Source organism: Lissotriton helveticus, chromosome 11 (assembly GCF_964261635.1).
Source record: "Lissotriton helveticus chromosome 11, aLisHel1.1, whole genome shotgun sequence".
Lineage (NCBI taxonomy): Eukaryota > Metazoa > Chordata > Amphibia > Caudata > Salamandridae > Lissotriton > Lissotriton helveticus.
The window spans coordinates 755,324,665-755,339,877 of record NC_136072.1 but is presented as its reverse complement, the minus strand read 5'-3'; positions in this window follow the sequence as shown (position 1 = coordinate 755,339,877).

Below are 15,213 nucleotides of genomic sequence, written 5' to 3'. Positions count from 1 at the left end.
TGAATTTATTAATGCAATACGGACGCTGTATTCTCAGCCGACCGCTGCTGTCCGTGTCTCAGGGACAATGTCGGGGGCTGTGCGGATAGCAAGGGGAACGAGACAGGGGTGTCCCTGCTCGCCCTTGCTGTTCGCACTATATATTGACCCATTTATTAGGAATCTAGAAAGAAATCCTGCAATTAAGCCAATCCAGCTACATAATTATGATTTTAAAGTTTTCGCTTACGCAGATGATATTGCAGTGGTGACAGCTGAGGTTAATACAGCACTACCCATTATTGTACAATCTGCGGTGGAATTCGGTCGGCTATCCGGATACAAACTCAATGTCGACAAAACACAGCTTATCCATTCGGTGATAGGCTGCCCTGAGAATATAAAACCAGAAAAGGAGGCTATCTATTTGGGAATAAGGATCACAGCCAATATTGAAGAAATCATTCCCATCAATTTGGATCCTGTTATAGCATCTTCTAACAAAATTTTAGAAAGATTAAACAATTTAAAGCTTTCACTTTTAGGGCATAGCAATGTGATAAAAATGCTTATTTTTCCAAAGTTTTTGTATTTATTTCGTGCTATTCCTTTTCTGATACCTTCAGGTTACTTTGTTCGTATTGAGAGAATGTGTTCTAGATTCTCTGGGGGTACCATCTGTCTAGGAGAGCATTAAGAAGCTGTATGCTGCCTCGAGAAAGAGGGGGATGGGGTATTCCGAACTTTCAATTTTACCACTGGATGGCGATACTGCAGCACATGGGTGTTTTAATACTGCCGGAAGTCCCTACAGAGGACTTCCTGATGCCATCCATTTACGAAATGCTCTTGGGCTCTGAGGCTAAACAGTGTTTAAATCGGATCATCAAGCCTAGTTATTATAAAAAAAAACAAATTCAAGATCTTTGATACGGCTTATGCTATATGGAGAACTATTAAAAAAAGACTTTGGCTAGGTGCCAATTTAAATATATATACCCCTTTGCAGAATTGCTCTCTCCTCCCAGAATTATTCCATGATGGTGTGATGTATAGTTGGTCTAATTTAGGGATTAATAAGGTTGGAGATCTATTTCAGGGGAATGACTTTGTCTCATTTGAATATCTAATGAATGCATACCATATTCCTCGCTCGGATTTCTTTAAGTATCTTCAGATACGAATTTTTTGTTTACAGAAACTATGAAAATCCATGATTGTCTTGGGGAATATTACGATTTTTAAAGCAATTAAACACCGGCATAAAATAGGGCCCTTATATCATTTCCTTTTGGAAAATGTAGAAGACGATTTAGAAGTTACAGCTGTCAGATGGCAAAATAAACTAAATGTTCAATGTGTCAATTTGGAGAGAAGTATCGCAATTGCTGGTAAAGTTTTGTTGAACGGGCCACTGATAAGTCAGCATTTTATGTCAATTTTTGAGTTATACTACACACCAGAGAAATTAGCCAAATGGAGTTCAAGGCGGGGAGCAAATTGTAACCGGTGTAATTATTACGCAGCGGATGCTGCTCATTTGTTTTTTCTCTGCCCGAAATTGTATCAATTTATTGCTGATGTAGAGCGTTTTCTCTCTGAAAGTTTAAATATTCTAATTAAATTAAAAGCACCGTGGTCATCTTTGGCTGTGAAGAGAATATGGTTAATCCGGGCACTGATAAGGACGAAGGATTTATCTTTTTTTTATGTCCGTATATCGCTCACGTATTACCTCTCGTTGGCTTGATGAGGAACCACCTAATCTCATTATACGGCAAAGTAAGCTCCTGTCTATGTATCACTTTGAATCTGCACTATATAAAATGAAGAGTATTAGAAAGAAAAGTTTTGGATGTAATTTATGGTCCCAAATTGCTAATTGGATAACGAAGTAACGTTACTAACGGAAATGCTTGGATATTCTGTAATATGTTGTGCTTTATTTTTCTGTAACATTGCTGGTTGTTTCTTTCTGCTGCTGCCATAAATCTCAATAAAAAAAAATTAAAAAATAAAAAGAATAAGCACAAATGTCTTTAGAGCTGAATTTTAGAACATACCATATTTGCCTAATGTGAATGATGGCCAGAAAACAAAAACCCCTAATCTTAAGAGCCTGTACTCTGAGAAAAATAAAATACAGCATGTTGTCTAATCCAACATCCAACCCATGGTTACTCGAACGCTTCCTGACAAACCATGGGAGGAAGTTGGATTAGACATTCTTGGGCCTATTTACTCAGCAGGTTCTGAATAGTATGTCCTGGTTTTAATAGATTTCTTTTCTAGGTGGCCAGAAATTGCCATCACTCATGGAATAGAGACTAAACATGTGATAAGTTTTTTGGAGAAACTTTTTGCTAGAGAAGGTATTCCCAACATCATTTTGACAGACAATGGGAGCCAACTTGTCTCTAGGGAGATGGAAATTTTTTTATCTAAGCATGGCATTAAACATAAAAAATCTTCTCTGTACCACCCAGAGACCAATGGCACCGTGGAGAGATTTAACCGTGTACTCAAGGAGACAATCAGAATGTCTAAGTCTGCAGGTTCTGATTGGAGGTCAGATGTGTTCAAAAAAGTTAAACTTTATAGATTATCCCCTCATGCCACTACGGGCAGAACACCATTTGAGCTTTTCAGATGTAGGCGTGCTAACACGATGGTTACTCCGCCTTGGATTAATGACTTGCATCTGAAGGAATCAATTGGAAGTGACGAGTGGAAAGTAGGCCAAGAAAGAAAGCTTCTGGCCAGGAAAAGGATTCATGACTTGAGACACTCTGTAAAAAAAAAACTGTAGTGCGTGTGGGAGACTGGGTGCTCATAAAAAATCCCTGTAAGAAGAATAAAATGTTATCTGCCTCATTCTTGAAACCCATTCAAGTTATCAAAGTTTTAGGCAATGCGATCAAAACCGCTGATCATCGCATCTGGAACTTAAACAGGGTTGTTGTGATCAAAAAAGACTTTGTTGACAATTCTAAGTTTCCTGTGTCAAGTTTTCCTTCCACAGGTACCTCGTCACCTCGGATTGTTTTTGATCCTGTCATCACCAGGAGATCTTCAAGGATTACACGTACACCTACTCATCTGAATGACTTTGTAAAATAATTATGTTCTGTATTATTGTTTTGTTATAAGGAGGGAGATGTGTGGCATCCTGCCTTTGTAACTTATTGCTAGGATGTCACATGCATCGGAACTCTGTGTAGAAGTTCTGATACCTGAGTCTAGAATGTAGAGACAGTGAAGCAGTTAAGCCTGGACCTTCCTATCTGTGAGACATGTATCCTTTGGATGAGATCCTATTTACTTAATAAATACTTAATTCATCCTTCTACCTGCATTTGGACTTCTTTACAAGACTACAGTCCTACTAGAGTTTAAGGCAGAGCAAAGCAAAAGATCAGAAGGCAATTGCCATTTCAACCATGACTCTCACTAGAAAGTTAAAGCTATGAGCTTGTAAAATTGACTTAGGTTCCTGATTACAAGTTTAGTGGTAAGGAAACTGTTGTCAAAGCAGCATCCAATTCCCAGCCGTACAGGTGGCGGTACGACTGCCAAATTATGATGTTGGCGGTCTGTTGAAGAAAAGACCGCTTGAGTCCTACTGACTCTGCCAGCCATTTGCAGACTGCGCTGATAGCGGCAGGGGGAAAGCAGCTGTCAGAAGGTGGTATAGATAAGTTCACCAACATCAGAATTATGGGTTGGTTTTCCGTCAAGCTGACTGTGGTGGGAAGGCCTCGTGCTACGAATTGGCGGAATCATAGGAATTGGGGTACATACTCACCCATTTCCTTTTTTTCCATTCAGTCTCCCACATGGATCCCTTCCATCAGGGTCGACCTTCACAGCAGCATGTTGACCGTGAAGAAAAGGACCAAAATCCAGATAAGTCAATTTTGCATTATTTACCCATTGACTGTACTAGGAACATATGGTCCGGACTCCAGCAGTGGGAGAGTACTCATAGTAGGTATTTTTTCACATGTCATGCATATGTGTACATTTAACACTTGTGCAGTCAAAATATACACACCTGCATTAACATACATGTAAAAATGTTCCTCACCATCAGAAACATCGCCGCTGGCCCAGCGGTGACATCACATTATGGCTGGCAGGTGACTGCTGCGGTCTGGTGGTAAGACCCCCAAACTCGTAATCAGGCCTTTAGTTTGTATACAGTGTCCCACAGTATAAGTCAGTGTAGTATGACACATGTGGTTCTCATTAGAACCTATCCAAAGTATAGGTGTCAGAAACTTTCCCTCAAGGAAGCACAGGGCAGCCTTGACAGGAGGGTATAATTCATATACCCAATACAAGCTCTATTCTTCTCACAAAATCCTGCTTCTCTTGCCAGGTTTGAAAACGAGGTTATGCTTCTTGAAAATGGGCAATGTACAACATGAAGTATTATCTGGGAGTTCTAAGGCCATTAATGTTTGTGATAAATACAGTGCAATGAGAAGCTTCAAACAAATAGAAACAACAATCCTATTTGAGTAACAGTGGATACATTCAGTATTACATATATGATTATTAACTTTTTTCATGAGAGTATATGAAAATGGATCAAACAAATGTTCAGTATGTTTTCACATTAGCAAAAATACGAACTTGGCTGTTGATCAATGACATGAATTTAAGCAATTTTAAGCTGGCATGGCATGAACTTTTAATAGACAATGGAGTGTTTTGGGGAATGGATTGGACAGCAGTCTCACAAACTTAGAGGAGCAGGATGATTTAGTAGCTGCATGAAGAGAAGTGCCTGCGTGGATTGCTTGTTCAGGAAACTATCAGGAGATAGAGAGGTTTGTCAGCAGGTACATGATGTGTGAAAGGAATTAGACAAATTATGTGGTAAGAAAAAGCTAATCATACCAACAGAACTTCACAATTGGACCTGCCAAAAAGTGTGCATACATGTCTCTGGTGCATTCTGTAGTCAGATGTTAGAAGATAAACATGACATAGTCATGATGAGTTTTTTTCTAAATGGTGGAAAGGTGCCCTTATGTTGGAAGTCAAATTGGTAAGTATAATAAAGTTTTGGGAAGACATTTGTGAGGGAGATTTGTACAGAAGAAGTAGTTATCGAAATCTGCACAAATTTGTATTAAATTAATTTGAGACATTTTTGGAATGGAAAGGCATTGTTTATCACAAAACAGCATTGAATCACTCACATGAGGACAGGGTGGTTGAGTAATACAACAAGGGTACTGAGTGAGTGTGTACAATTATCAGAGTAAATTAGTGTAGATTGGAAGACAGAAGTAAAAAAATATTGTCAAGATACATAACCACTATACATTCATTGACTAAAGGATCTCCGTTTGCTTTGCATTAAGGAAAGATTCAATGCATGTTGGTTACTTATGCTTGTTTGGGGACAGAAAGAATGAATGTGTATTGACAAATAAAATTTGTCTAGAGTAGCAGGCGTGCATACTTATCTGCTACAGTTGAAGGTTGAGAGTAGAGTTGACAGAGAAAGGGACATGATGCCTGTAAGAGTTGGTGACATAAAAAAAGAAAAGGTGTGAGGAAAGGTGTATCCAAATGGACAGAAGCAAAATGTTTTGTAAACGCATGGGGAGTAAGGGAAGAAGGAAAATGACAGAATGAAGAGAATTAAGTTGTGTAATAGGTTGAAACATCAAGAATGTGATTATGAATATGATGATTATGATGGACAGTGTAACAGTGATGGAAGTAACAGTGACCAAGAAGGATATAAATAAATATGAGAACAATGCAATGGAAAGGCAGGTGAGAATCAGGTAAGTGAGTGGCCCTACACTGTTAGTGAATTTTTGCATCCATGCTGTTAATCTAGTTAAGCTGTTAATCAGCTTTTTATTAATTGTATTACTATTAGCCATTATTTGTGTTGGGTGGAATGTGCTTTATTTTAAGAATATGCAAAGAACACCAATTAACTGGTTCATTTATGAGAGGCATGGAATTGTCATGAATACTCTTGAATGTGAGGCATCACTGGCATGGATGGCTGTTGAGAGGGATCGGTCCCAGGGTTGGATGTCATTATCCTTTTTTCTTCAATAAATCATCTCTAAAGCAACATGAGTGTGGCATGTTTTATTTAGTACAACAATTATAACATTTGCTATTCACAATCACTATACCGTAACTATTGACTCTGACAATGCATGTTCATTATATCAACATCAACAAAAATGCGTAAAAAATATGCATTTCATATTTTTACACCACTTTGGCATGTAACCACTTAGGACTAACGACAGAAAGCGTCCAACACTCCCCAAAACAGCTATGAGAGTGGAATAAAAAGGATCAAAGCTTCTCTTCCAGTGTCCAATTATTACTCTTGGGATACTTAGGTTATACTCTTTTGTCTTCATGCACCAAGATTTGCAGGGGTCATAGCAACTCCGGGTCACCTCTGAAACACAGGTAGACATTGTAGGGGCTCCTCGCTCCCAAGGTAGCATTGCAGAAAATATTTACATGTTTAGAAGCTCATGGTTTCTTTAATTTTAATTTTATTTTGTTCCTAGTTACTCAGTCTCAAAGTTCACACACCAATTCCACTGTCCTGCGGGCACATCTGTACACCTCTGTTTCAGGACGGCATGATGATTCCAAGGCTGCTTGATCCTCGTCCCTCCAACCAGCACTAGGTAGGAAACACCACTGCATCTTCTGCTCCCCTGCCCTTTGAACACAGGAGGGGAGGTAGAGCTTTCTCAGTATCTTGTGTGCTCAAGGCGTCACCCTCCTCACAGGGGGGTGTGGGGAATAATTTGTCAAAATTCCCTCACCTCTAATGCAGGAGTAAATGTACAAATGGTGTGCTCCAGATCCCTGGGTGGTATTGGAAATGATTTGCCAGTATTCCTGCAAATTAAGTAAAGTGGTTAAATTTACAAATACTGTGCTCCAGATGTCTGGGAAAACCAATGCTAATGGATTTGCATTGGGCTGAACTATAATCCTTCTTGGGATTTTTTCTATAGCTTGAATTCTCCCAGCTTCTGGGCACCAGCCGCAGAGGTGAACAGTTACATCCACAAATGGCCTGTAAAAATGGTTGCACCTCCAACCCAGCTGGGTGAAATCCAGCAAGAGTTGCTGCTTTTCACTCATGTTGGCTTGCTCCAGCCACCAGACACAATTTCCAGCGCTCCTAACCCTCAAATATTTAAATATTCTCTGTCAATTTTAATAAGCTCTACCACTGCTACTTTCTTTTTTAAAGCAGTTCAGCTTAAGGGGCCTGGACCTTCCTTGCTTTCAAGCTCTGATGAGCTTCAGTTTTCCTGGCAGTAGGACCCCTATGCCCTCCACTGCCGACATGCTCCAGACACCCAGGCCTTCTGCTAATTGCAGGATGTCTGTGTGTTAATGCATCTTGAAGTTTTTAAAATTGGACCATTCCACAGAAATCTAAAGTAACCCCATTGTGGATGTTCCAGCAAGACCATCCTCTATAGCCCCTGCGACGAGGTTGGAGAGCTAGTAGAAATAGCTCTGATGAGAGATCACATAAGTGCATAGTACAAGTCTGGTGTCTCTAGACACATGGCTGGACTGCATCAGCTCAGGTTGGTCCTTCCTCCACCTTTTGGAGTATGTTTTTCAGCTCTCCGCTATTCATTCCTCAATGGTGGGGGACCCACTTATATTGGTGGTGCAATATTATCCCTCTCTGCCTTTTGTCACTTGTCACAGGTAGGTATCTACAGCTAGTAACAAAAAAAATACAATCACAAATAAGATCAAGTAAAGACTCAATAAATTAGTCCTTGCTCAATGCTTGTTAGTTTGGCTCACAGGCAGTTAGGCTTAATTTAGGAGACAGGTGTGTAAAGCATTTAAAAACAACAATAAACCTAAATAAGTAAAACACAAAACACAATAAAGATCCAACTCCAATTCATAAAAGTAGAAAATATTTTATGATTAATATGACCAACATCCACAGTTGGAAATATAGATATACAGTTTTAAAGATTAAATGTTAAAATACGCGTTCTAGTGTCTAAAAGCAAAAAGTACCAGCTTGGGACATCTGGTCGTGCTTGACCAGGATAAAGTCAAACTTTCAGGTTCACTGCGATAGAGCACATGTTGGATATGATGACGAATAAGGCCCAGTCAAGTATTTTACCTTCTGGTTTAGACCCTTTTTTGGGAACCTTCTCTCTCGACATCGAGCCAGGCTCCTCTTCAGACTGGGTTGCAATTCGAAGACAGCGGCTTGCTTCCATGTGATGCCTCAGTGAATCCTAGAAGTCTTGTTTTTGTCGTTGACGTCAAAGAGCTTTATAGCTTTCAGCAGGGCAAACCTAGATTTCAGTTTTGTGGTTTGATGTTGCCAGCTTGACACTCAACAACGGGCCAGTCAACTTATGGAACTTCTAACCAAAAATTCTCCAAATGATTCCAAACTGCTGGATCTTCTTCCGGAGGTGCTTTCGGATTCTTGAAGTGTCCAAAACACCAGTCAAGGTTTCAAAAGCTCTGAGTTGCTCCTTGGAGAGTTAGGACTACAATTCCCCTGATGCACCGGGCCAAATCCTTAAAAGTCCTGGTCAACTGGGCTTTTCTTAATGGAGATTATGCATGTGACTACTTTATGCTTTTCCTACCTGTTATTTTCAGGGAGTCCCCTCCTCAAACTTTTAAATTAGGGCAAAGTCCTCTTTTGTGAAGCCAAAAGTGTGCAGCAGGTGCAGTGTTCATGATGGCAGTCCTTTTTGGTGCAGACTAAGGGTTCAGCAGGGCAGTCCTTCTTCTTCTTCTTCTTATTTCCAGGCAGGGATTGGAGTTGCTAAGTAGTTCTCCCACAGTTATCCAAGTTTTTGGACTGACAAGAAAGGGGGTATCCTTGCCCAATGAGGTGTAGGGTCCATCCTCTGTAACGACCACTTCCCCTGAAGTGTGGCATTTTTGTGTCCCAAAAAGCATTGTTCCATAAAAACCAAATGGAGAAAATCTCTCCTGAAGCTTCAGGTCTTGCTAAACCCACCCACAGGTGTGGCTCACTTCCCCCACACTCCCCCTACAGCCCCTCTCCTAGTTCAATTATAAGGGCTCCAATCTGACTGGGGGTGCAGAAAGTGGGGGTGGGCCTGGTTCCTGTCCTCACTCTCTTTCTCCTTTTGAAGACCAGTTTGGCTACCCAGCCCTTTTCCTCTCCTGTCATCTGCAGGCAGCAGATCATCTCCCACCAGATGCCTCCTTTGTCTCAATTCAGGCCCCTTCACACCTCATTAAGGAAGCTTAGCTCAGCATGTCACAGCCTGGTAAAAGGTGATCCTGAACTGTATTAACATTAACCATCACCCTCCATTATCAGTTTGCACATTCGTTTCTTCCATTTGACCTGGCACACACCTAAAATGTTGTAATCAATGCAAAACACATGATGCACATTTGTTTTCTCAGAATCATCCCATCTCTAATACATTTAACATTTATTTTGGTGCTGCTAGATTTCTTCCTGCAAACTCTTGGATAGTAACCCACGATACCACACTGTGAACAATTATTATTTCTTACAGGGTGTTTCTTGAAAAATGCTAAACTATCAACAGTCCCACATCCGTATATTTCCTTTGACCCGAATTCACAGGTTTAAACTCTCCTATGTCTTTACGTTTGCCATCCTTAGCATCGCGTGACCCTTTCTTAGATTTTGAACTAGATATATTTTAAAACTACTTTTAATTCTTGTACCTCATCCATAACTGCTTTGGCACATCTAACCATGGGTTCCGCTTTCTTTGCAAGAGAACTACCTCCCTCAAAGGTGTTGACCCACAGTTTATCCTTAATATTCGGATTGCTCGCATGCATAATGATTTGAATAGATATAAGTTCCTTGCGGGGTGGTTCAATAATAATAATAATCCACATTTGTTAAGCCACAATAACCCGTAAGGGTCTCTAGGCGCTGGGGGCCGTCGGGAAGATTAAGCAAGCTATTGCCCAGAGTCACATGGTGCTGGGCTAATCTGCCGCCGGTGCCGGGGATCGAACCGTGATCCCCAGATTCCGGAGTTAGTCGCCCTGGCCGCGGCGCCACACCTCTTCCAAAAGAACATGTTAAAGCCAGAGCACACAGTACAGCAACATAACCATCAACACTCTCAGCTTTTTCCTGTTTTCTCTGGAAAAACATATACCTATACACTGCAACACACAAAATAGAAAAGAAATGTGCATCAATATCCTCCAGTATATGCGTAAACACATCTCCACCCTTTCTTGGCTTCTTCTCTAACACATCTCCACGCCCTCCTTCTACTTTCCAATCTGATTATACATTTTAAGCCTTCCTGTACTTAAACAATACAGTAATACTTTCTTTTCTGGCTAATTAGCAAGAAGTGTGGTACAACATCATAAAACACAACTGTGCTAACTCGACATTACGTTGGCTTGCGTTACAACACACCCCACAATATATTAGAGAGGAGAGTGCCTTTCGAAAAAGCTGTTTTGTTTGGGTGAATAATTCAGTAACTTCACCTAGTTGTGATGATTACCAACTTACTGTTCTAAATTATAGCCTCTTTGTGTGTCAAGTCAAGAGTATCCTTTTTGTTTTCATTTTCCGGTGAAAGTAGATGTTTACAAACATTTCGTTCTGGAGTTTTGCAGTAGCTATTGTGATCAGTTGCGTGCAGAAGGGCTGAATGTAGTTCATCCTCTCCAGGTCTTGGCTGATGGGAATACATTTGGATTCCCACTGGTGCAGGACCATAGAGATTGTACATGGCCAGTGGCACATAAGCACCACAAGTGTAAACAATTGTATATTATTGTCCTTGAAATTATGCAAAATGTCTGGAAAATAATGTAAAATTGTACAGAAATTATCCGGAATGTTAATTTGGATATGTAGAGTGAAAATGGCATGCAAAGGCATACTTCGTATTCAAAAGACACTGCAGATACAGTAAGCAAACTGCTTTCTTGAGAAAATGTCTCTCACAATGCACTTAGGGATACGCTCAGGGACCACAAAACACAAATCTGAAGAAGGAGGCAAGCAAATATTTCTGAAATCTTTATTTTAAACCCAAAGGTTGAAGAAATGTGTGGCCTTATTTATGGCTTTTTGGCATAGGGAAGTGCAGTGCAGCAAGTCACCTTACATCAAAATGAAGGGCAGGAATGCACCGCTTATATCTAATACGGTGCATTCCTGTGTCTTTCCCCCTGTGCTGGCATTGTAATGTAATGTAATTGCCCATTTATACCGCGCAACAATCGCTCCAAGGAGCATCTCGGCGCCCCGATGCATTGTTTCGGCATCCTGGAGCAAATGCAGGCAACCTTGAACCATGGTGCAAGGATGCCTGTTTTGTACGCAGTATTGTTTTTGTGCAGAAATGGTAATCTGGTGTTTGCTATTAGTCAGTGGTTGCGAACAGTATATAGTGTGTACAAACTACTTTGCCCAGTGCCTTATCTTTTCATTGAACACTTAAAATCAGCTGTTTAAATGTTTGGCTGTAATTTTTTACAGCACATACATTTATGTTTTGACTATTGTGTGTGTATACATCCTTACAACCTGGCTGTGCATGCTAATCTTTTTTTCAAGTATCATAGCTTTGTTGTGCTGTACACTGTTTCAATCTTAGAAGCCCGACTGCTTGTCCACGTCTATCTTATTTATCTACAGTTACCCTCTTTGCGATTTAATGCCATCGTTTTTGAATATGAAATGAGGAGCAACTGGGAAACATTGTGGTTGTTCCAGAGCAAACTTTCTCCAAGCACCAAATCCAGGGTTGAGGCAATATTATGTTCTGAACAACATGAATACTGAAAGGATTCTGGAGATCAGGTTCAAATGAGGGCCGTTCCATTTTCAGGTGATAATGTAAGGGACGTAAGGTCCTTTATGCAAGAACTAATTTATTCTAAATAACCTTACTTTGTGAAAATGTCTCTTGGGCAATGGGTTTGTTTGTGATGGAATGGCAGGACAGATTCATTGTCTAATACCAAAATAAAATTAATCAAACTTTATTTTTTAGAAACAAAAATGTGGTTTGGAAAGAAAACACACCCAGTTAATTTCTTTAAGACTTCAAACCTTAGGTAGAGGTTGGTTGACAGGCAAATAGCTTCTTTAGTAATTTAAACAAATTACTCTCAGTACTTAATTTATATCCATGTTTCCTGGTGCTCGGCACCGGTACTTCTTTCTGAAAGTCCACCACATGGTAGCACTGTCTTCATATTTTTGAGCAAGTCAGAGCAACAGAATGTTAACAATTCAATATGTACATTTAAATTAAATTATTGATATCTAGTCCAGGCCATTCTTAGAGCTTAGAGAAACACAGACTAAACCAAACAGCCACATTTGTTGCATTTGTTGGAGAGAGACGGTCAGTGGATAACAGTGTTATTTGCATTTGACAGCGCTGGCACTTCTTTTTTTGTTTTTACAAATGAATCACTCGTTACTCATTTAATGTTCTTACTGTCTTTGAGCAGCTGCCTACAAGCAGTGCATAATCACTGAATTATGTGAGCTGTTTGTGCCAATAGTGAAGCAATGGGTGTGTATACCCTCTTTTTTTTTTACAGAGTTGTACATAGCGCAAACTTGACCTGAATCGGGTATCAGAGCGCTTTACATAGCACCAGTTGCATTACATTAGGACACATTCATTTTTGTTAGGCACAGGGAGATTAATTTATTTGCCCAGAATCACAGGATGTTCAGCGCCATTGCCTAGACTCGTACCCAGTTGCCCAGATTTGAGGTTGACAGCCCTAGCCATTAGGCCATTATCCAATGGCACAATCATATTACAAAAGGGGCGGCAGCCACTAGTGTGTCTCTTTCTAAAATATTGATAATTCGCACCTGTGCTAATATGGGAGTGCATTCTCTCATTTGTATGTGGGCTTGGCCCCATGCAAATGAGGAAATCACTTTGCTTCTGTGTCTGTGCCATTTTACAGATGTGGACACAAAGGCAAGTCTGCCGTTATGAAGCGCACTACAAGTGCGCCACAAAAGAGCTGCTCACTTTCAGTGTACCTCATAAAGGCAGCTCTCAGGTGAGAAGTCACTCACTACCTACATCTGCAAGGGGATCTCTCTCCCCTTGTGAAAGAGCAGGAGGCATGCTGTCGGTAGCGTGATACAGGGAGCTTCTTTGAATAAGCGCCTCCCTATTTCACCAGAAGGTGCTGCCCCTAGGACCGTGTGAAGTCGAGGCTGCCCTGGGCAGAGTATTGTGCATAATAGTGTGCATTTTCCATGTTTGCGCCTGTCATACCTTTTGAAAGATGCAAAGTGGCACAAACAGGGAAAGTGTGCGGTAAATATAATATGGCTCCTGGTCTGCGTAAATTAAAATCCTGTGCCTTTAGCCTAATCCATGGTTCATCGTACAAACAAGATCACTATCCCACTTGGCACAACAGAGGCAATACATGGACCTAAATATTGAGGGGCATGTTTCCAAGCAAACAACATCCGCCAGCATGAGTGAAATGCCAACTGTGTTGCCTATTGACAAGACTTCCCTGCCAGAGGTATACATCATCCAACTGTACATATTCTAGGCAAATGGGCACAACTCCTCTGTGAGTGATTATTAGGCCTGGGTGGAGTTCGGGAAGTCGAGCTACGTGCAACTCCTCGAAGTAGTTGAAAAACTACCAGCCAGTGCCACATGGCCAAACAACAACAGCAAGCAAGGAGGCATGGGGAACAAAGAACACATGCAAGCCTATGCTAAAGGTACACTGGCTGGTTGCACAAAATGACTGCCAGCCACCTGGCCAAAACAATAGCAAGCAAGGAGGCATGGGAAACAAAAACACATGCAAGCCTATGGGAAAGGCACACTGGCTGGATGCACAAAATTGCCACCAGTCACATGGCCAAACAACAACAGTAGACAAGGAGGCATGGGGAACAAAAAGAGTACATTCAGGCCTATGGACACAGAATGCACAAAATCGCCCCCGGCCACATGGCATGGAGCACACAAACAAATCAATGGTGGCTTATGGCAAACACACAAACACGCTGGATAGACAAAGAAGGCATTGTAAAACTGAAGAAAATACTACCATAAATTTTGCAGTGCCAAAAACAAAAATTAAAATGAGCTATACAAATTTTACAACACATACTCTCCCAAGGCATCAAATATTACCCCACATATACACCTTTGGTACACAAAAAACGTGAAATACAAAAATAACCCACAGCTTTTTTCATTTAATTCAATGGTATCCCAGCCCTAAATGATGTTGTAAAACAAAATATACCACAGAAACAGCTGTTTCATGCACCCATTACTAGCACTGGCCTAGGCCTACTGGATTGCCCCTTGGCAGACTAGGCCCCATAGTAAAATGAATATTGTACATTTAACAAACATGGAGACAATGTACTGAACTCAGCAACATTGTTCCTTTACAAAAGATGAAGAATTAAATACAAAAATATAACTAGGCCACTACTAAAAATGCAGGCCACCCTCCACAATACCTTTGAAAAATTGGAAAAAAGTACAAATAAATACTTGTGCGTGCCCTCTATCAAACAAACAACACCCTTATACAATGTCATATAGCATACACTAATCAGTAGGAACTGCGCATTTGTGGACCACATAAACTTTGGAATGGTACCAGACCAATTGGCCCCTTAACCTAGACAGGGATTGAAATGTTTTGGCAACCACTGAACATGACAACCTGCTCTTGAGAAACCATGGTGAAGACCTAGAACCTTTCGCTTATACACTCAAGCTCTCTTTTACACAAATGAATATACAAAGAATACACAAAGGGACATTTTCAATGCTATTTGAACCAATGTGATTTTTTTGTATAGAATATGTGTACTGCAGTGATCTATAGACAGAAGCAGGTGAAAATTATAAGACGTATCAGGAAAGTGAACAATACAAAATGTTCCACCATCGTGCTGAAGCAATGTATCTATACAATCATATAAAATATTATAATAATCTGGCGTGCTCCTATTATGCGGAACATAACCTGCATGTCTAGGGTGTATGTGTGTGTTCTACCAAGAATCCCCTTACTCTGTGATCCAACCCCATTACCTGGGGATTAAGCACGTTGGACAGCATCTTGGTCACTAGATGGACACCCCTCACAGAGATGTTAGTCACCTGCTGAGTAAAAGCTTCAGGCTGTAGAGGC